The 23,997-nt window shown below is 37.4% G+C and overlaps 1 protein-coding gene and 1 pseudogene across 2 annotated transcripts in view; one reads left to right on the top strand and one right to left on the bottom strand.

The window, feature by feature from the left end:
- Nucleotides 1-23,997, bottom strand: part of LOC149552134 (large ribosomal subunit protein mL43-like) — a 120,199-nt gene that overhangs the window by 50,761 nt on the left and 45,441 nt on the right. The window contains exon 2 of one of the 2 annotated variants that reach the window (XM_089787617.1): nucleotides 304-430. The exons of the other annotated variant lie outside the window; for it this stretch is intronic. The gene's annotated coding sequence lies outside the window, so the exon portion shown is untranslated. The remainder of the gene's footprint in view (nucleotides 1-303; nucleotides 431-23,997) is intronic. 2 annotated transcript variants of the gene reach the window in all.
- LOC149552135 (secreted RxLR effector protein 161 pseudogene) lies at nucleotides 1,786-2,304 on the top strand (annotated as a pseudogene).

Raw genomic sequence — 23,997 nt, 5'->3', positions numbered from 1 at the left:
CCAAATCCATCCTTGAACTCATCCACACTGATCTTTGCGGTCCTATGTCTGTACCTTCTCTTAATGGATGCTTCTTCTATATAATTTTTATTGATGATTACTCCAGAAGAACCTGGATCTATTTCTTGAAGCAAAAGGAATCAACTAAAGTCCTAGAAAAATTCAAAGAATTCAAAGCCTTAGTTGAAAATCAGTCAGGACATAAAATAAAAACTCTAAGATCAAACAATGGAGGTGAATATACCTCTGATACTTTTAAGAATTTATGCATTTTTGTTGGGATTAAGAGGGAGTTTTCTGTACCTTATAATCCTCAACAGAATGGAATTGCGGAACGTAAAAATAGATCAATTGTTAAATCAGCCAGAGCAATGATGCACGATCAAAACCTTCATACTTCCTTCTGGGCCGAAGCATCTAACACTGCAATCTACATTCAAAACAGATGTCCACACTTAGTTTTAGAGAACACCACTCTAGAAGAAGTATTCACTGGCATTAAACATGATCTAAGTCATATAAGAATATTTGGATGTCCAGTTTATATTCACATACCTAAAGAGAAAAGAACAAAACTAGAATCTTTCGGAAAGAAGGGAATATTTATTGGACATAGTGAAACAACAAAAGGGTACAGGATCTTCATTCCAGGTCAAAAAACAATTGAGATTAGTAGAGATGTGAAATTTGAAGAAGATACTGCCTTTAAAATTTCCAGAAACAATGATGAATTTGTCACTTAGTCCATTCTTGAAGAAGATGAAAATAGTCTATTCTTGAAGAAGATGAAAATCAACAAACAGAAATTGAGAGGGAGAATGATTTTGAACCTTCCTCTTCCACTATGCCTGATCATGAAGATTCTGAAAATATCAATAGTAAAAAGAGGCCACTCTAGGCCAAGAAAATGATAGAAGAAAATCATGTTGAACCTAGTGAAGTAATGCAAGAGAGCAAAAGAACAAGAAATCAATCGTGTTATGTTGAATTGTTAACTGAACTTATAAAAACAGAACCTTCTAGTGTTAAAGAAGCCACTTTCAAATCAATCTTGGAAAGAAGCAATAATTGATGAATATGACTCTATTAAAAATGATGTATGGATGTTGTACCAAGACCTAAGAACAAATCAGTTGTTTCTTCTAAATGGTTGAGTAAAATTAAACATGCATCTAATGGTAGCATTGAAAAATACAAAGCTAAGTTTGTAGCACGAGGTTTCTCACAGAAAGAAGGCATTGATAATGAAGAAACATTTGCTCCAGTTGCTAGATATACTTCAGTCAGAACCATCTTGGCTATTGCAGCATCCAATGGATGGAAGGTACACCAAATGGATGTCAAAATAGCATTCCTTAATCGCAAGATTGAAGAAGATGTCTATATCGAGCAACCAGAAGGGTCCAGTACTCATGACAGCAAAACTCACGTCTGTAAGTTAAAGAAAGCACTTTATGGTCTCAAACAGGCTCCCAGAGCTTGTATGAAAGGATAGACAACTACCTACTGAAGTTAGGATATTCCAAAAATGAAGCTAATCCCAACTTATATTTCAAAACAAATGGTGATGATATGATTATCCTTGTGTTATATGTTGATGATTTGTTGATAACAAGTGAGGAACATCTCATAAAGAAATGCAAACAAGAGCTCACAACAGAGTTTGAAATCAAAGACTTAGGTCTACTTCACTACTTTCTTGGATTAGAAGTCTGGCAGCAGGATAACTGCATTATTCTAAATCAGGGAAAATATACAATTGACATCTTAACAAAATTTGGGATGATGGAATGTAAACCTGCAGCTACTCCTATGGAAGTAAATCTACATAAGTTGAAAGATGATGTGATCAAATCAAAACCTACAGATTCTACTTACTACAGGCAAATTATTGGATCTTTAATGTATTTGTTTAATACTCGTCCTGACATATGCTATGCTACTCACACCTTGAGTCAATTCATGTGTGCACCAAAGAAGATACATCTACATGCAATTAAATACATTTTGAGATACTTAAAGGGTACTACTGAAATGGGAATCAAATATGATAAAGTCAACATCGAACTTCATGGATATTCAAATTCTGATTGGGCATGCAGTCCTATTGAACGTAAAAGTACTTCTGGATATTGCTTCAGTTTAGGATCTCGCATGGTTTCTTGGTCCAGCAGAAAACAGATTTCAGTTGCATTAAGTTTCACCGAAGCAGAATACATCACATCCTCCTTGGGTGCTAGAGAAGTGGTATGGCTACAGAAGTTGTTAGCAGATTTGTTTAAAAGACCTTTGAAGCCCACTTGATTCATTGTGATAATCAAAGTTGTCTCAAGCTTTCAAACAATCCGGTATTCCACAATCGCTCCAAACATATTGAAATTCCTTTTCATTACATTCGAGATATGGTGAATTGAGGAATCATTCAATTAGAGTATATCTGTACTAATGAGCAAACAACTGATATCTTTACCAAGCCTCTTCCTAAAGTGAAGTTGAAATACTTTAGAGAAAAACTTGGTATGATTAATTTGTAATATTGAATATTAAATTAAATTTTAAATTCATGTGAGTTTATGCTTCTATTGTTTGTTAGTAGCATCATATGTAATAAAAGGTGACAATCTTTCATGGACATATTTATTCACAAGGTAATTAATTACAAGGTGACGATCTTGTAAATAATAGGCATGTTATCATGGACATCTCTAGACATTGCTTCGGGCAATTAGAGATCATAGATAACGAACTTATGTTATTATCATGGACATCTCTAGACATTGCCTAGAGCAATTAGAGATCATGAGTAACAAATTTTCATGGACATTCTAGACAATGCTTCAAGCAATTAGAGATCATGAAATCTCATGTTATTACTATGGACATCTCTAGACATTGCTTCAAGCAATTAGAGATCATAGGTAACATTTTCATGGTGGTTACTCTAGATATTGTTTCAGACAATTAGAGATTATAATATACATTATGATAAGTGTTCATAATTTTGTGATTTTTATTATCTGACTTATAACTGTTCATTGTGTATGAAGATCAGATAAAGCGATCAGGTATTCTATACTAAAATTCTAAAGATGTTTTTACTTCAACCTTGCTAAAGAGGGAGTGTTAATGTTTTAGCATCAGTAGAAGTAAATGATGATTATCTGGTGTACTAATCAATGTTTATGTTTTCAGACAAACTGGCATTGTTACTTATTAAACATACATATGTGTGTGTGTGTGTGTGTGTGTGTATTTGGATTAATATATGTTTGCAACACATTGCCTATAGGCAGTATGTTAACTGCATATTAAAGCAGTAAGGCAATCATTGATTGCATCGGCATATTAATGATTGTGTTATCGGGCACATTACTTGTATTGAGATTGGGCTCATCACTTATATTTAGTTTGTCTTAACTAATGGGCAATTAGTCACGCCACCAAAGAGGCATGACTCTACGTGGCCTTTGGTCACATAGGGTCATGACTCTCCGTCTACATATTTAAAGAGAGCAGATCGTTGAGGAATGTAATCAATTCACGGCATCACAAGATCCAGCGATCTGCAAGTTATACTTTGTTATCATTTCCAATATATTTTATTTAAATCTAACCTACAGTAGCATACAGCATTCAGAGCACATTCAGCATACAGGTGATATTCTCAGCGAATCATAAAAGGAAGATATTGAACCTGGTCAGTAAGAGATCATCATTATTTGAAGACATACTCTGCTCTTCTATAGTACAAGTAAGAATTCCATTTCATTGTAATTGTTTTATCTATCAAAGATCAATAAAACTTAACAACCAAAAGTTGAAGGAACTAATAGGAAAGCTAGAAAATAAACCAGCAGATGAATTAAAGAAAAGATGGTTAATAGAAGAACTAAACCCTTCCATTCGGAGAAAAATGAAGGTGGTATCGTCGTCCACATATAAGGAGGCAAGTGATCAAGCTATGGACGCAAGAGTGAAAACAAAATGACAAAGAACAAAAAGAGGCTGAGTGATGGCAGCAGCGATGAAGAAAGCGAAGGAGAGTCAAGGACAATTCAAGCACATCGCAAAGACATGATGTGGATGATGAAAGCAATGAAAGGAGAAAAAGAAACTATAGAAGGCAAAGAACTATGGTGTACTGAGTGCTGAAATGAAGGACATACCAAAAACAATTGTCCCAAAAAATCATTTTGTGACATCTGTCAAGTTGTTGGACATGCCCTCAAGGAATGCCTGTACAACTTGAAGGTACAAAGTATGCAACTACATCAAACCACCGAACAAGCTATACCACTCATCACACCACCATGAAACACAACTCCCAATGCCTCCCTAGGAGGCTATAAAAACAATAGACAAGGAGGCAACAACAACAATAATAACACACCACGAAGACGCATCTAGTACAATGTAAAAGGCCTGTTGTCACAAAAGCTTGCACCCTTATCCAAAGTTTTTACCTAAGGACAACCTTGTGAAACATGGAAACAACCTCCAAGCTGTGGGACTTGAACTATGAGGTTGAGTCTCCGGAGAAGGTCGGTTTCCTCTGCTATCAAGATGCACTTAAACTACACTTGAAGAGAAAAGGGAGAAGGAATACATGAAAGTAACTACCTAATCTATTCTAAGGAGGTGATGCACCAAAATAAGATGTTTGATCCTAGCTTTGCCCATGTATGCGCAGTTAACCAGTTATAACCTCAAAGAATACGGATTCATACTTTGCTTAATCTAACAACCACATGTAGATCAAACAACAAAAGAATGCTATTGGAAGAAACTTCACTCAATATCATTCAAATGCCAAAATAGATACAATCATGAAAATTGCAAAATATAGACAAGAACATTAACCAGAGGCAAAGAAATCTTGCACAGTGTGTTAATGGCTGAAAGAGATACAGCAAAGAATTACAATGGCTTAGAGGCAAAGGGAATTTACAATGTGCATGCAAAACATGCCAAGGGAAACAGAGAAGAATCAACTAGCCGAGAGAAGTTACAAAATGTGCTTTTATAGCTTAAGCATAACTAGATATTTATGACAGAAAGACTTCACAACCACTACATCCAACCACTATTGCAAATCTAGAAAATATCTAATCTTGGTACAAAACTGGATGCTGGCAATTCACTTGTCCACCAAACAAAGCTCTGAGAGGTCAAGAATGGCGATCATTAACTTCTGACTAAATAGATGGATCAACAAGCGGCGATGGAGTGTTCTTTTGCATTTATCAGACATAGGGAACAATGAAAGTGGTCGCAGGAGATCGAAAAGATCAGATCTATCATCAAAGAGTTGCTTCCTCTGTCGTAAGTACGCCAAATCAGTTGTGTCTTCGGTCAACTGTAGTCAAACCATCAAACCTTGCCACGTGGACCAATCATCCTTTATCATTTTTCCACTCTACCAGCACTCAACCTTATATCTTGTGCTGGACCGCCTATGATCACAAGATTGCTTGTGATCGCAGCTTTGCCACCACCTTTCTTCAATAATAGTTCGTACTTGTGAAATCGAGACCAATTGGTTATCGTTGCTTCGCAACCTGCCCTTGACACCTTTCTATTAACCGCCACGACCCTGCGAAGACTAAGATCCTAACCGCATTCGCACCGTCACCACTTTGACCTGAGGTTCACCTCCTAACCTTGCGACCAAGCGAAACAAATAAATCGCTCGATCGCAACTCTAATCGTAGCTTCCTTCTTAACATGTTGCGATAGCGTGCTAGCCATAGATCTAAGAGATCTAATGGTGCGAAATGCATCCTTGAAACACTGAAGATTTTTCCCTTACCGCACTGTCGCAACCTAAACCACAGTATGCCAAACTCACCCTGCGATCAGGCGAAAACAACGCAATCGCCCTGTCAGGACCCTAACCTTGGTTGAGCCAACTAACTCTGCAATGATGCGAGCACAAAGCAATCGCACCTTTGCCACTTGAACTCCAATTAGCACTTAACCCACTGCGACTATGCGAATCGCACGGTCACAACTTGAAAAGTTTCAAAGGCATACATGAAATAAGGCCGCGAGACTTAGGATAAAAGACATGGTCAAAGTTTAAACTTGTAACATTTGATCATTTGAATATTTGAAACGGTATGACCATTAGATGGCTCAACATTTGAAATCAACTTTTTGGTGGGAAGGCATTTTGGTTAACAAGGCCATCCAGTGATATGATGTCAAAGATGTAATCAATGGGAACACTTCGCGCACGAATGTTAGAACCAGCAAAGTGGCAGACATATGTTGTGCCGATGGTATGGACAAGGGGATCACGAGGATGTCAATTGTCCAAAGGGAAAGGCAATAAACATGATGGAAGTGAAGGAGCCTAAAGAAGAAATAATGGCCATTACTAAACTCCAAGCAAAAAAGGCTACATACCTAGACCCTCAAACTGAAAAAGAAAGATTAAAGGAGGCACAAATGGCAGTAGAGGAACCTAAATGCAATAATGAGGTGACAAGTACCCCGTATGTTGGTATTTGAAAGTAATATAATAAAACAAATGTTACAAACTACTATAGTAGTAAGCGTGGTTGACTTACTAGATACACTACCTCAACTAATGGTAGCAATTTTAGGGACAGAAGGGAGTACCACCAGCCATGGAGAGAATAAGCTCCCAAAAGAGGATGTTAATATGAATATTCCCAATAAGGAACCAACAGCTACAAACCCAATACTACTAACATTGAGATTAGGAAGGACTCCAACCATAGTAGAAATAGAAACTATGATCACAAATTCACCAACTCTATTGTGGATGGAGGGTTGAGAGTCAACATAATTCCAGAGGAGACATGGAAAGCCCTTGACAAACCAACACGCTGGCCACCAACCTTCCATCTAGTAGGGGCAGACCAACACAGCATAAAACCACTTAGTATGCTCATGGCCCAAAAGGTGATAGTGGGAACACAACAATTCTTCCTGAACTTTGTGGTCATCACTCTAGAAAAGGAAGGGTATGACGCCTTGCTTGGCAGGGAATGATTAGTGATGGTTAAAGCTAATCATAACAGGAAGAACACTTTGTCGATTAAAAGTGTAGGGAAGAGGTATACTATTGATTTGTGGAACCAAACTATGAGCCACGAGTTGGCATCTCATTCAGATTCTGAAAGAGGGGAGTACGATGGGAATAGAGAAATGGAGCCAGATGAGGAAGGAGTCCTCAGACTCCATAGTTGTTCCGAGGACGAGACCAATTCTCTTAAAGGATTGTTCCACTAGCAGATGGAAGAGTATGAGATGTTCCAACCAAGTTGTAACATGCTTGAAGTGGCTAAAATGGAGAATGAGGACACATACCCAAAGGAGTACAAGGAGTATAAGGAAGGGACAACCAAGATAGACAACACATTGGCCCACCAATTCCAAGAAGACAAAGAGGTAAATTACAAGGAGCCAAATATAACAGAAATCAACTTGGGCGATCAAGGATCTTGTACTCAAGGGAGTTGCATTAAACATGTTCCTATAGTAGAAAGATGTGTTCACATGGACATACAAGGATTTAAAAGGAGTAACATCAAAACTATGCGTACATAGGATACCTTTAATACCCAGGGCGAGACCCATATGGAAATGACCGTATTGCATGAACAAAAATTATACAGCCAAAGTGTAGGAAGAGATCACGAAAATGTTTGAGGCCAGAATCATTTTCAAAGTGCAAACTATTGAGTGGGTGTTCCCAATCATTATTTCATTAAAGGAAGCAAACTAGATTAGAATCTATGAAGATTTTCGATGTCTAAACGTAGTGACAATCAAAGATTTGTTCCCAATACCATTCATAGACTGCATATTGGAGGAGGTGGTAGGGCATGAGATATACTCATTCATGGACGGGTTCTCAGGTTGCAACCAAATCATTATTGTTAATGAAGATAAATTTAAAATAACTTTTGTTGTAGAATACGAAATCTAAGCATACAACAAGATGCCATTTGGATTGTGCAACGCCAAAGCAACATTGCAAAGGATCATACTCAACATCTTTGACAGGATGGCAACAGGCAAGTTTAAGGCGTTCCTGGATGATTGGTCAATGTTTATCAAAAAGAAGACCCACCTTTCAACATTACGAGAATGTCAGGAGCGATGTCGAAGAGCACGTGTGGCATTGAATCCAAAGAAAATTATGGTACCTCAAAGTTGTTGGGACAAATTGTATGCAAGTAAGGGTTAAAAACTGACCCAAACAAAATCAGAATGATTATGGAAATTGAAGTCCCAGAAGATGTAATGGGGATAAAATCCTTTCTCAGCTATGTGGGTTACCACTGATGGTTCATTAAAGGGTTTGCAGAAATATCCTTGCCACTCGAAAAGCTCACAAGGAAAGGAGAACCATTTGTATGGGGGATGGAGCAGACCTCTGCATTGAGGCAATTAAAAGCAAGACTAGTAGGAGCACCAATCCTTGTCTACCCTGATTGGAGCAAGGAGTTCCATGTCCATGTCGATGCATCTAACTTTGTCATTGGGACAACTTCGGCACAAGGCAGCAACACTCCAAACTCTAAGCACCTAACACTACTATCATCAATTACAAATATACAAGAAGCATTAACAGAAGAATATTGATTGATCTAAAGAGCATTCAATCAGCAAAAAAACATATGCCAAAAAACCATGCTTTCGAAACGAAACCACCCTACATACTTTCCCAAAGAAAATACCTTCCAAAATCACATTGACATCACCTTCAACGGCGAATTATTTCAACTCATTCCTTCAAAACGCCATTTCCACCACTGTCTGCAAAAAACTGTGCACGGTTCGAACATGTCCATCACCAAAAAAACATTTTTGAAATGTGGAGATTCGATGAAGGCCATAAATCCTTCACCAACTTCATGTCGCAACACCCCTCATTACATCAAAACCATATTGACCAGAACCATCTACAAATGAAGAGAAAAACATCCATATTCAAGACACTATTCCGCCACCATTACTCTGCACAACCATCCCAAATAACATTGTTTCCATTAACAAAATAAACATTATGATCATCTCGTTTGTAGGAAACATTGGGCAGCCCACCCCCTGTGCTAGAAATGTATGGACCCTTGTGGGTACCAAGAAGAGGAAACCACGCCCAACCCTATCATCTATTTCCTCAGCCCCTTCAATTGCCTCCTTAGTCACCCTCCAAGCCTAGGCTCCTTTCAAGCGATACTCGATCTTATCAACTCTGCCCCACCATCTCAAAAATGGCACCAAACCAATACTCATATATTATCTTCACCTTTGAAGCATTCACTGATATCAGAGCCCACCCTGGCACAACCCATTCAAGAATGGAGTCCAAACCCAGTAGTATGTTATCATGGAAACTAGCCGAAGCTATCGGTTTCACTTCATAAGTGTCTTCACCAAACTCCAAACCCCATGCAATGAAGATTGATATGATATCCACATTCACCTGCCATCCTGCCATTTTCCTTGCCTAAACACAAGTTGAGGTCCAAGCATGTCAAACACAACATCCAACATTACTTTTGTCGTAATTTTGAGCAACCCAAAGAGTTGCTCCTTCATCACTGAGACCCTTAACCCCTTCTTTGGTTTGTTAGTATCTACAAAGAATGATGCCTCGACTATGCCAACAACAAACACTACCCAAAACCCCTCTACATAGAAACTGCTAAAAAAAACCAAGCTTACAATGCACGATATTAGGAGTCCTTTCCCTGCTAAATAAAGGAAAATTTGACACTTCACTCGTGTCACACTTCAAACAACACAAAGGCATTAAAAGATTAAGAGGATCAGCGTCAATCCATAAGATCTCAATGATTATATCAATTAATGTGCCATCATTCCTTTGCACCGCTGAGTTTTGTGTAAAAAACTCATTTCCCAATATAACTAACCACCCATCATCTGCCTGAACTTTTAATGTTTAAATCCTTCCTCCCAAAACAATCAATCCCATATTAGATCACATAAGTCCTTAATCACCAGTTCATTCTCTAAGTTAAAATTAACTGGCCACTTAGATAGGCTATCGGTTTCAGCATTCCCTTCCCTGTATACATGTGTAATCTTAAACTCTTTAACGCCCATCGACTCCTCTGAATCGCCTGTATTATAATCTGGAGGTGCCATGCATTAATTTTCTCATTCTAATTAGCCTTAACAATTAAAGAATCCCCCTCTAGGTGGATTTTATTTAATTTTAAGAGATTCCCTATCATCAAAGCTAAGAGAGCTGCATGTTTTTCAAAGATATTATTAGAGCCTTCTTTAAGTTTATTTTCCACGCAAGCCATATTATTACCCTATCAGTCTCTTATAATCGCACCAATTCCGGACAGTCCAGAATTGCCCTTTGTGGCCCCATTGAAATTAACTTTAAACCATTCTTTCTCTGGCCTCTCCCATTATACCAAATCTCTGTTCATACAGTTCATATAGTTCACATGTCTCAAAGGATAATTTTGCCTAAATTGATTTTTATCTCTGGCCACTCTGTCTGGACAAATTCATCCTCAGCTGTGAAAGGCACATTTGAATTCAGATTTATAGTTGAAGCACTCAAAACCTCCACAACAGCCCTTACAATCCTTGCTTTAACTTTATGGACAGATTCTTGGACATCTTGAAAAATCCTTTGATTTCACTCCTTAAATATTTCCAAAATCACAATGGACGGACAAATGGTCCAGATTTTAGCTAGGACTGTCTTCTTAAAATTCTGCCCAGCTTTTAAAGACTTCCAAAATTGAATTCTGCAATGGCCAAACCACCCCAACTTAGATTTAACCATATTCCAGCACTCTGAAGCAAGTCCACACCTTAATAGTAAATGATCCATGTCTTCAACTGCACTATCACAAAGAATGCATTTTATGGGTCCAATAAAACCAAACTTTTTATGTCTCTCCCTTGTGTAAATTCTACCATTAAGAGCTAGCCATGTAAACGAGCCTGCCTTTGGGAGGAAATCCTTGTCCCAACATCGTTTAGGTGGCCAATCATTCCAACTCCTCTCATTTGAAACAATTCGATATACAAGTTTAACTGAATATAGACCACTCTTCGTTGTGCACCATATTAGCCTATCAAGTTTATTGTTTATAATAACTTCCCTATGACAAAAAATGTCTCTCATCTTTCCATATTGCAGTTTGACAGTCCTAAGTTGTCAACTCTTCTACACCCAAATCCTACCTAATTTTGTATCTTTATACTCCCCATAGTCACACACATTACTACCCCACAAACCAGTGAAGAAACCTCTGAGATCTTGGGAGTTCCGCATCCTCTTTCAAAGCCTGCCAACCATTCCATGAATCATTGGAGAAAGATGCAGACTGCCCATCACTAATTTGCCATGTCAAATGATCAGTAATAACTGTTCTACATTCTAAAATAAAATTCCATAAAGCAGATCCTCTAGGCAGGTTTTGAATAGAGAAAATTATTTCCCTATCCATAGAATCTAAACACTTTGCCCTTAAAATTCTAACCCACAGAATATCTGGATTGGAGTACATTTCCCACATTAACTTTGCACCTAGGACATGTGGTTGTTAACCATTACCTTCGACCTTATCTAAGACTTTTGCTCAATTTGCTTGAAGTTGAAATCTCTTCTCATCAAGAATAAACCTCTTGTTGCATCAACCTGCATCTGCTTTTCCCCACCCCTTCCATTCTTGTTAAAAGCCTCCAAGTTGCTGCCTTTAATCTGAAGAGTAAACCCTTATCAAGAAAAACTTCTATTGACTACACATTGAAAAGTTGTTGATCCCTTTTGTTAAAAGCCCATCTTTTTCTCAAAGGGAGGACATGATTGAGAGAGTTTTGCTGGAAAGAAACCCTACCCTACCATTTTTTAGCACCATCATTGAAGTGCTTGGTAAAACTAGCACCATTCGACCATTGAAAGCCTCCGCCATCATCTGAGCACCATTTAATAATACCCATAAGTCTCTATTTATTAAGTAAAAGAATATAACCTTCTTTTGTTGAGGAAGATTTTCTTATTAAATGCTAATAAAGTGATAATAGGAATAGAAACAATAATAAGGCTTAAGATGTGTGTGAGATTGCATTTTTATCCATTCATTGAAAATAATCATCTCTAAGAAGCCCAACACCACATTTTAAAAAATAATAACGTTCTTGTCCTAATATCTCTCTATTTTTTATATCACAATGATGCTTATCAAATATCAATATTATTAATCATTACTTTTGTTGACATTTGTTTCAACACTCCACAATGTCACTAATTATTTTTAAGCGTTTTAGTATTTTATATTCTTCAAAGTTGCACATTCAGTGTGTGTCATCATGATGATTATCAAATGAAAAATCTCAATATTATTAATCTCTGATATTATTCACATCTATTTCAATGTTTAACAATGTTACTTTTTAATAATTCAAGTATTTTATATTCTTAAAAGTTACACATCGAGTCTGTGTCTGTGTTGATTATCAAATGGCAAATGCCAATATTATTTATCTTTTATTTTTGTTGGCATCTATCTCAATGCTTTACAATATTAATTTTTACTTTTTTATCATTTAGTGTTTTCTCCTTTTAAGTTGCACATCCATTGTATTTCATTAATTCTTTCTAAGTTTCAGTTATTTATATAGTTGTGTGTGTGTGTGTGTGTGTGTATATATGTATGTATGTATGTATGTATGTATGTATGTATGTATGTATACACATATATATGTGTGTGTGTATATATATATATGTGTATACATACATACATATATACATCTATACATATATATGTGTGTGTGTGTGTGTGTATATATATATGTATGTATATATATATGTGTGTGTATATATAATACGTCTGTCATTCCAATACCAATTCCCATCTCACAGTAACAATGGTCAAAACAACAGTTCCAATCAGGTTTACTACAACTTTATGCTAATGTGCATGCTCCAATAGTTGATATATGTGTAGTTATAGGCTCAACTACCATATCATTGATTTTATGCTCCTAATAGCATAGCATTCTGCATGCGTGAACAACTATTTACCCAAATTCCAATTTGTAATTTGCAGCAATATGAAGAGTAGAAGTGTAATAACAACAATCACAATATGGCAACTACACTAAGCATCAATTCTATCAAGAAGAAATCCAATGTGGATAATCTTCAGCTAACAATAATACTCTATAGACTATCTATAACTCCTATAAGTCTGGAATGTCTTAAAATTCACTCCTCTTTGCGCACAGAAAGAGACCTTCTCTTCCTCCTAATCATGGAAGAATTCCAATTGTTTCATTCAATTAATCATGGTGATGTTGTTAGAAATAGGAGATAATGAGAGGGGCAGGGGGGGGTGGCAGGATGAATCAGTATTCCACAAACTTTTGCCCGACTATGGATATCTTTAGCAATCTTTATACATGCATAAGTAATCAAACTGAGAAGAATATATAACATAATACAACTCATAACACTATTATTTGTTAACTAGGGAAACCCTGGCTGAGGGAAAACCACGGTGGGGATAGTACCCACAAAATGATCCACTAATTAAAAGTAACTTGTGAAAGATATTGACCTTGTTAGGAGTCTATTACATCTGTATAGTGTATCTGTCCTTGTTAGAGGACTATGTTAGAAGCCTCAACCCTGCGGAGTTGGTATTACAATACAAAAGTAGTAAGCTGGGCCCACTGCTCAAACATGCATATACAATGATATATTATGTACACAAAAGGTATAGATACAAAATCCTCTTGACAATGTTGATATCTTCAATATTTGATTTGTCCTTGATGGCTCTCTTTACAAAACTTCGCATATACTACCTTAACTCTGTTGTGACACAAAGTTCACATCATATAATTTTCACAAAACAAAGACACACTCATCACACAGCTTCGCATTCAAAACTTTTTCCTTTATACCCATTTGACCTGTCTTGTCAGCCTTCAAGTCTTCACACGTGTCCGAAAACATAAAATCTCTTCATGCTAAGTTAGGGTTAACATCTAGGATGTAATCCCATAATAGTTAATTAATTATTTTGGTAAACCAAAACAATTCCTTAACACAATTTACCATTTCTTTGCCTCTATTCTATTCTACCTGTATAAGACTATATCTGGTGTAACTTTAATAACTTTGTCTGTACAACTCATTATGACATGCGCACTTGGGGACATGATCTTCAATGTCTATATTACCTCATGTTAACTGCTCACGTGCCAATTTTCTCTCTGTGAAGTTCGCCAATCAAAAAGGTCTCTGCTGACAATTAACCTTTGTCATATTTAAACAATTTTCTAAGTTATCTCCTCCAAAGTTTTCTCGTTGATTGTAGCATATATGTTGCCATAAATGACAACCTCGTTTTATCTTCATACTCTCCTCTTAGCCAAATTGCCAACAATCTTACCCTTTGGCATTGATAGCAACATATGGGAAAATAAGCTAAGTCCCAAAAATTTCAAATTACAAAATTGTTAAATTCTTCACATGGCCATACAAAATTTCAAAATGTGGATCATTTTCATCATATTCCATCTTTTACATTATACTCCCCCTTAGCCAATGCTCTACCTTATATCTCCTTTTATTTACAATTTTCCATACTACTACTCCACATTTGACATCAATGGCAAAGGTGAGTGTCAAAAACTATTTACAAGTCAAAACTTTGGAATTCTACCTTCTTGTCTTCAAGCTGACTAGTTTGACAAGCGTGAGATACAATCAGAAAAGTTTGTCTTCAAATTTGTAAACTCCTTGTCCCATGACTCTTGGATTGCCTTAGATACATTGATTAATGCGCAAAGCCCATACGATACTATCTCTACTGCATTCAAATCTGAATATACAAACTTTTCATATGATGCCTTGGCTTTAAGGCATTCATCCAACTGTTTCTGAATATGACTTTTTTTCAAAGTGAGGTGTTCCCTCAACAACGAAAATCTCTGCATTATCTTGTCCCTTTTCAGCTCTAACAAGCTAATGTCATCATTCACCTTGCCAATTCTACTTTCCAGATCTTCAATCTGCACATTAGGTGATTGTAGCTCATTCACAATATTTTGCAATTCTTCTTGCTTGCCCTTTAAAGCTTATGTGATGTCTCTATTGAAATTATGTGACAAGACACATTGTCCATATAAGGTCTTCCCTTCTGTCAAACATCTTCTTAACTCTTTGATGCAAGAGTCAAGATTCACTAAATCTCCTCTAATGTTGTCACATGCTCTTGCGCTCTCTTGTCTAGATTTGGTTCAGTGACCTTGACTGATATGATGTTTTGCAATTTGTTGGTTACCTTCTCATGAGTTTCTTGAGTCCTCTTCATAACCTTTCTTTTCTCTATGATTTTGTTGGTGGCAAATGTTGATATTTGGCTAAACATCTCAATCTTTGCATCTCCTATGGCTGCCAAAGGTTTGTTGCTCATCATGTTTGTTAAAAATGAATCCAATGGGGACTTGGATGAGTTGGGTGCATCTTTGCTAGGCTCCTTGGTGTAACCAATTGCAATTGTATATTCTGACTATCATCTATCTCTATGGTCTTCCCTCTTTCCTCTGTCTCAGGCTTCTCCACCTCTTTCTCTTTTTCTTTGTCTTCTTGTGGAGTTTCAGTTTGTTGACTGACCTCTGAAATAATGTTTTGTTGAGATTCTGCAACCTCCTCAATCCTTGTATTTTCTTCTTGTCTCTCATTTTCTCTTTCTTCTTCTTCTTTCTTTTCTTTTTCATTTTCTTCTTTGTTATATGTTTCCATTTCTTCTCCTCCTTAAAAATTTATTTCTTCTTCTTCATCTGAACTTGAGCTGGAAGAGTCAACAATATTCTCAGCTTCCAAAGTGCCAAGACTCAACTTTGATTGAGTTCCAAACAAGTCTACTACAACATTTGCAAAGGGATCTTCACTGGGGTCAACTATAATGACTGCTCCCCCTATCATCAAATTTCTCTCCTCTTGCTGTGGCATATCCATCTGATCATTTGTTTCTTCCTGCTCAGTGTTGTGAGGTTTTCACAACATCGCCCCAAAAATTTTGGGGACCCCCTTTTTTCGGTTGCCTTAGCAAATTTGGAGCTGTCCAGAGGTTTTCGAATTGGTAATTTTGCACCTTGGATGCCTTTGGGCCAGGAAAGGGATTTGATTTGCTTTCACCCAGTGCAAAACTTTCTTTTTTCCGGAACATGTAATTTTGTCCTTAGGCCAAGCAGAATTCAACAACATTTTTTAATGGTTAGAACGATATCTGGGAGGATAAAATTGCAAATTTTGGACTTAGATGTTCTTTTTTGAAAATTTAAAATAATTGTATAAGCTTGAGCATTTTCAAAATGAAATTTTTTAATTTAGTCGTTTTGGAAAATCTCAAAAAAAAATTTGTGAAAATAAAAATTTTGATAATGAAAATGAAATTGGAGCTTGAATTTCGACTGCTAGGAAAAGGATTTGCTTAGTTAAAAATTTGAAATTGTATTCCAAAATTGAAATTGGATTAAATTGCAAAATCTCATTAATTTGGTTGAAATTTAGCCTAGGGGATTTTTTAAAAAGTTAAAGGAAATTGATAATTTGGAATTGAAAATTGATTTTGGCTTGCTAGCTTTGATTTAATGATATTTTAATTGCCAAAGCATTGTTGAATGAAAATGTTGGCATCTCCTAGGCTTACCTTGTTTCTAATTTGCAATTTCTGATCAAAACTGGCAATTAAATGGGCCAATTTCACCATAAGGCTAAGTAATTTTAATATTGCATTTAAATTTGGGTCATTAATTAAGGGACTAACTTAATTTTGTTTTCCCTCCAAGCAAGTCGGCCCACTTGGAGAGGCAAAAAGTTTGGTATAAGAGGGGCTTCCCCCCTCTTATTTCCTCATTTCTTTTTTCCTCTTCCTCCTTGGATGTGCAATTTTCTTCTAAGGGAGGCGAGTTTCCAACTAAGGTGATTTTTGGGGCAGATTTTTCATTTCTTGGCGGCATTTTTTCTCCTCCTTGCTTGGGCGATTTCCGCCCCAAGTCGAATTTTTGGGGCAGATCCGATTTTGTTTGCAAAATTGACAGCATTTTTGGGGTCTGATTTCTCCACCCTTGGCAGCGATTTCTTCTTCCAGCTTTGGTGATTTTATTTGGTGAAGAGGCAAAGCAATTTAAGGCCTGAATTTTGGCAATTTTGGGTAAATTTGGAGAACCAAAATTCTGATTTAGAACAGATTTTTCTGCCCTAGGGCAGCAATTTCCTTCAAATTGAGCGATTTTGGCAAGGAGGTCAAAATTCAGTGGCATGAGCAGAGTTTTACAGGCAATTTATTGACTAGGACATCACATTTTGTTGGAGGATTGAAATTTTTGAGATCTGAACTGAATTTGAAGAGGCCCGGTTATTGGTAAAGGCAGATTTAAAGTAAAATTCCCATTCATTTTTAGAGGTGAAGATTGGTAAAAGGCAGATTTTATTCCTTGTTCTTGCTTGGTTTGTTTTCCTTATTTTCTTCTTACACTACTCATCCACCACTTCATCATTTCCATTGATAGGCTGAAGTTGAGAGATATAAGTGTAGATTTCATGATAGGACATTTGGAGAGGCAGAAATAAGCTAGCCCACCCTAGGATTGAAGTTTTGAGATTGATAAGTGTAGTTCATCCTAAGGTAACGAAGTGGCAAAAATAAGTGGTAGTCCCACCCCTAGGATTGAAGTTTGGACATTGATAAGTGTAGAGACAGGACTTGAAGAGGCAGAAATAAGCTAGATTCCATCGATAGAAAGGCTGGAGATTGATAAGTGTAGACTATATCATTTAGAACGAAGGGGCAGAAATAAGTGTTTAGGTTGGTAGATGTTAGTGCAAGCAAGAATCCAAAAAGAACGAATACCAAAAAGGACAAGGAAGACTTGAAGCCTAAGACCACCTTCTTCTTGAAAATGAGGCGAATAAGTGATACCAATATCGGCATGGTGAACATGGTACAGTTAAAGGATAGATTGAAGGACAGTCCCCCATGCCGAAGAAGATCTACAAGAGTGGAATTGTACACGCAGCGGCTTTCCCTCCTACCTTGCCTTGTCCGGAATTGGTAATAGAGTGTACAACCCGATTTGATATTGTGAACAAGTCCATCATTTTTGATGAAGGGAAGAGAGTGTTGGCTAACATTAGCGGACAAGGGGTCGAAGAAGTATTCGATATTCCCCAAAGTAGAGGCATGACAGTAGTAACGATGGATCAAACAACCAAGTTCTTTTAGGGTAACCAAGAGGCCTACTTCATTCATCTAAAGCAGAATTGGTTACACGAAGGCAAGAAGGGAGTTACCAAGTCATCAAAGCTCACCAAGTCATATTTCAAATCAGAGTATGGCGACCTAATTGTGCTTCTTGGTTGAATCATGGGCGTGGCTCAAGGTATGCAATTCGAGAACTGGATGTACTATTTTATTGATGAAATTGAAAATGGAAAGAGAAAATTTGATCGGGCTAGAATTATAAGTGAAAATTTAGAGTTGCAACTTAGGACAGTGCAAAATCAAAAGCAATTCTACATGGGATCCTATCTTTTCTATCTGATTGCAAGACTATATGAAAATCCTGGACTTGAGGCCTTAGGAGTGATTGGCAATGGGTTGGGGCAATGTTTGGTGCACGAGTGTTATCCACAACTTCATTTGCACAACACCAAAGATTATAAGATGTTTTATGACACCTTTTCCATGAAGATGGTAAGGATATTACAAGGGACACCTGCTAGAGGGCTCTCAACGAAAGCGGAAGTAAAAGTTAAGAAGTATGGGAATTAGTTCATACAATTTCCACAATTCACATATATTAGAGTAGAAAGAAGTACAATTTGTCCCAAGAGACTACCAAGGTACCCACCCGACACGATAGTTTTGATGGAGTTGGCTAGGCAACTTGAGCATTATGACAAAATGATGAAACTTAAAGATGAGACAGGGATTACCTTCTCATTTGGAATAGGCAATGATACTTGCCCCAATCCTGTTGCCTTTGCAGCTGCGAAGAAAGAGTTAGAGTGATATCTAGGATGGTATAGAGCAAGACAGGGATTCAATCCTAATGGTCTTATCAAGGCATCTCATGAAAACACATCCAAACATATTACTACTATAGAAGATTTCTGGGCCAATGCACAAGATGACTTTCATGTGAGGAAGCTAGCTTTCTCAAGATTGTTAATGGGCATGATAAAGGCAATCAGATGGAGAGGCCTTGATATTCCCGATCAACTGGAAGATGATGAAAATGTGCTAAGAGAAGATTATGATACAGTGGATGGAACAGAATTGGGTCCAGTAGATTGGGATGATCATCAGGATCCTTCCTTAGAGGCAGTTACAAGGACAATTGATATACACACTGAGTCGTGGTACAATGAGAAGTTAAGGCAATTACAAAGTCAAAAGGTACGCCTTATGAGAAGATGAAACCGGAGGAAAGAGGTCTAGCAAAGTCAGTCAGACAAAAAGGTGGGGGCATTAACCAGCAACAAAGAGCAGTTATGAGCAAGAAGAGAAATTTGGAGGTTGAGAAAAGTAAAGAACATTAGGAGCCTCCAGCAAAGAAACAAAATGCAGCACCGTCAAGGGAGAGCGTAATTGAGGCTAGGAGCCAAGGGGTTAATACAAGTGGACAAAGGGTCTCGGTAGAGGTGAGCTCTGATTCGGAATCAATTGGTTATAGCGACAGTACCGAATACTCTCCTCTCTCGGAGAATCAACATGGAGATGGTATGACAGTCACTAGTGAAGAAGAGGATAGGCCAATTGATATTGAGGAATAAGCCAGGTGCCTGAGGCTATTGGTGATGCTTTGCTAGTCGAACCGAATCCAAATTTGGGGAGATGCACTGCACCACTACAGTTAAGGCAAATGCTTATGCCAAGAGGCGAGGTGGTGACTATCTGAACAATTGAAGATATTCAAGGGTTAGTGGAAAAGGAAGATGGTGAGAAACAGAAACAAATTGCAAAAACAGTCACAAAGGTAATCATGAACGATGTTGAGCATCACCGGAAAGTTTAGATTGTTATACCAAAGGTTAGCAAGGCGGTGGATGACATTGTAGCCCAAGTGTATGAGATAGTTGAGCATAACTTGGGAAGAATCACAGATGACATGGAGTGTGAGGAGACCCAAGAAGGTGTAATGGGCACCCCTGAATGTCCCAAAAAACTAAACCAAATTGCTGAAAGGAATTATTTCAAACAGTTTGCATTCAACCTCTTATTTCTCCGTTTAATGTTTTAAACCCCTTATAACTCCAGAAATCAAACGTTTATTTGTTTATTGTGTTTTGTGCATAGAATGGGTATCATACAACATAAACAAGAAAGAAACTACAATAATATGCAAAGTGGAAATGAACTACTGCCAATAAAATGTTATTTTCAGAATTCATAAAACCAAATACATGATAGATTTATCAACTCACTAATTACTTCAGCATTATTGACATAATACTCCAGCCCATGCTTTCGAACTTGCTGCTATAGTACCGCGTGAATAGTGTCGCGTGAATAGTGCCGCGTGAATAGTGTTGCGTGAATAGTGTTGCTACAGTACTTTGTCCTTCAATCAGTCCACTAGCTTCGTAATATCATTCCCTCAAAGCGGCATAAGCGTCGGACAAGTAGTGAAGAAGATATGAGCAAAATACCAAATCTGCCTGTAGCTGAAAATGCAACTAAATTGCCTAATAATGAAGCCGATAACAAAGAATTCCAAAGGCCAAACCCCAAGGGAATGACGTCTAGAATGTTACAAGAGAGGATAAACGTCCTCAAATACCAAGAATGGAGCTGCAACTCACACACCAATTTCTTCTCATATTCAACCTGTCTAATGAAGCCACAAATGCTTCCTTTTATTCTATTTCCAAGGGTCCGCTCAACTCATATGGGCAATGTGGGATAAAAGATGTGTAATATATAAAACATATATTAAAATACCCCTTATGTCTCCCTTGGGTACACATCCCCATAAAATAAATATTAAAGTAACACTTTAATATTTTACAATTAAATTAGACGTTACTTTAATAAAACTTCAGGCATTAAAATGAATTAGCAATCAGACTCCGAATAATGCGAGTAATAGCTCATCGGAAAGCTCTCACCAAGGAGTATCAAATCCAATCACCAAAATTGACCTGCACTGTGTCCTGCCAACTTACTAAAAATAGTAAGTATGCCTGAAACTGAGTAAATCAACTTTGTTTTGGCCCAAACTGGAAATGACTAGGCCAAAACACTCCAGGATCCCATTAAACCCTTCGTTAGCCCTCGAGACCATGTAGAACAAGGCTAACGCACACACACTTGGTCACTGCTAAAATGGGGACATTACAAAAGGCATGGTTTCAATTAGAGAAAGGTTAAGGAAGGCAAACGAGAGGATTGTAAAGTTGGAGGCCGAGAACAAGTATTGGAGAGATTGCCAGCCTATCCAACAGTTGCATCAGGCAACCCTTCCACAAGACAGTGGGAGCAATATAAAAGAGATATCGGTTCAACTGCGTGAAATCAAAGATTGGATCAATGATATAATTCAAGATGGGCAAAATTTATTGCCTTCCTTTATCTTGACATTCAGGTCATTGGTTGCTATTAGAGACAAATTATGAATATTTGAAGGGGAGTGGAAGGATTTCCTTCTAGTCAAGGACTTCGCCATTCCCAGACTACGAGCATTTATTGGGCTACATGAGAGATATTTGGAGAGAACCAAGTCGGTAGATGGAGGAGGAATGAGTACGATGGAGTCTTGATTTGTTGCCTTGACTATCAAATTGAGGATACTTGAAGAGATACAGAATGAGATTGCACAGCACAACCTAGGCGTTGACACTTCCATTTCAACCATGATAAGTGATGTTGGGGTTGCACTTGATTTTGAAGATATCAAAGAGGAGAACGTCAATGAGACAAAGTTTGGATCAAGATTGAATGAGTTGGGGAAGGTTGCCATCAAGAAGAAACATTTGGGCACCCTTGCCTCCCTCAATGCCTTTATCGGATATGCAAAAGAATATGAGAAAGATCATGAGAAGACACTGCAAGCAACGAGCAACATGATGAATTCAGTTGAGCTCAAGGTGAAGCATACGCATTGCCCTCCCATGAAGGAAGTCAACGACAGGCTAGCTAAGTTCATTGCCTTGGCTAAGAAGATGAAAGAAAAGGGTAGAATTATATTAGAGGATCATTTGATCTAAGCCCAAGTGGCAAATTCTCCTTCTTCTTAGGTAGGATAGGTGTCTGATTCTGATTGGCTACCATTTTGGTGCCTTCTCATTGGTTGCCACTTTTCTTTTTTTTATTGGTCCATTGATGAGGTGGCATCTTCTCATTGGCCAATAGGGTGGCAACCCTAATTAGGGTTTCTAGGATTCAATCTGGATCGTTGATTTTGCCTCTTAATCTCTACCGTTGGTTGTAATTTTGGCCCCTATATAAGGCCATTTGCTCTCATTTGTAAAAGGTTGAAGAAAATTGTTACTTAAGATAATACCAAAATTGCTTCTTTATCATTGTTGTGTCTTGCATGGTGATAAAGAACACTTGGTGTTATTGCATGGTTTCTACTTCCAACGGTTGAAGAAAATTGTTGCTTAAGATAATACCAAAATTGCTTCTCTTATCATTGTTGTGACTTGCATGGTGATTAAGAACACTTGGTGTTATTGCATGGTTTCTACTTCCAATAGTTAGAGTTAAATTTCATTGAAGTTGTTAAAGTAGATTTCATTTCAAGAAAGTTGTTAAGGAGTAAGAATAGAGGGATAATTGCATGGTGATATTAGTGGATGTTTGATAGGGATCTACAAACTAGGCCACTAGCATCCTAACGGCTTGTTAGGAAGCCTTGAGTGATAATCTAGTCTTTTTCCCTTAAATCATTGCATCTATGAAGGTAGAGCCGCTGGTAAGCTTTCATCAAATTTGATCCCCGTCCATTTGCTAATCTTTTTATTCATAGGAGTAGGAGTAAGGCAGCAAGTAGTGTAGTAGTTGGAGTTCAATCGAGAAGAAAGTTAAAAAGGGAGAAGTATCATTGGCAGACATACCCTCCATCATCACCATCAACATTATTTGGTGCTCATATACTTTACAAAGCCATCATCATCACCATCACAACGAGAGTTCAACAATCCTTGAATGAACAACGTAAGGCCACCTATGTGATTAACCAACTAATATAACTGAGTTAGTATCCACAGGTGTAAGGAACATTGGAGTTTTTCTCATGTCTTCATGAGTATTTACTTTTCAAGAGAGGGATTGAGTGTTTGATATTCCATGTCAAGTATTCAATCGCTATATGTTATCTAGTGGTACAAAACTGACATCAACACTCAAGTGCACCCATGATGGTGTCAATGTCCTTTGTTATTGTTGGAGTCTCCGATGCTGCTGTGTATAGTATCCATCTCTGATAAACTAGCTGGCGCTTTTGTAGATGCAGGTGTGATTACTTCATTTCCAGCCTCTTCAATGTATGCTCTGCTCACAGGTTCACTCAATACTTGATTAACAAGTTCCTATGTATTTCTTGTGACCTCTTCTTTTAGACCTCCCATGAGTCTAATAACTCTCATTTTATCTCAGACAAGTGGGTTAAGTCTATGCATGATGCTTTCGATCTGTGCGGTGTTCTTTACATTATAACATTTTCTAATAACCTCTTTCTCTCAAGGTTTCCTCTTCCTTCTTTGTTTTGAATCTAACTCCATTTAATCTTTCATACAATTCTTTTGGAAGTTCTCCATGAATAGTAAATAAAGGCTTTTTGAACTTAATCATGTATTGGATTATGGTTACATCCAAATTTCTTTGCTCATACACTGGATATCTGTCATAGTACTGCATTAACTTCTTAAGATTGCCTTCTTTTAAGATAGTCATTCAGGTTCTTTATTCTAGGCTTCCAATTTATCTTCTTTTTGTTGCTGCC

This window comes from Cupressus sempervirens, chromosome 6 (assembly GCF_028749045.1).
Source record: "Cupressus sempervirens isolate cs-2001-9-10 chromosome 6, ASM2874904v1, whole genome shotgun sequence".
Classification (NCBI taxonomy): domain Eukaryota; kingdom Viridiplantae; phylum Streptophyta; class Pinopsida; order Cupressales; family Cupressaceae; genus Cupressus; species Cupressus sempervirens.
Note: the sequence above shows the minus strand (reverse complement) of the source record. Positions and strands in the feature narration are given on the sequence as shown.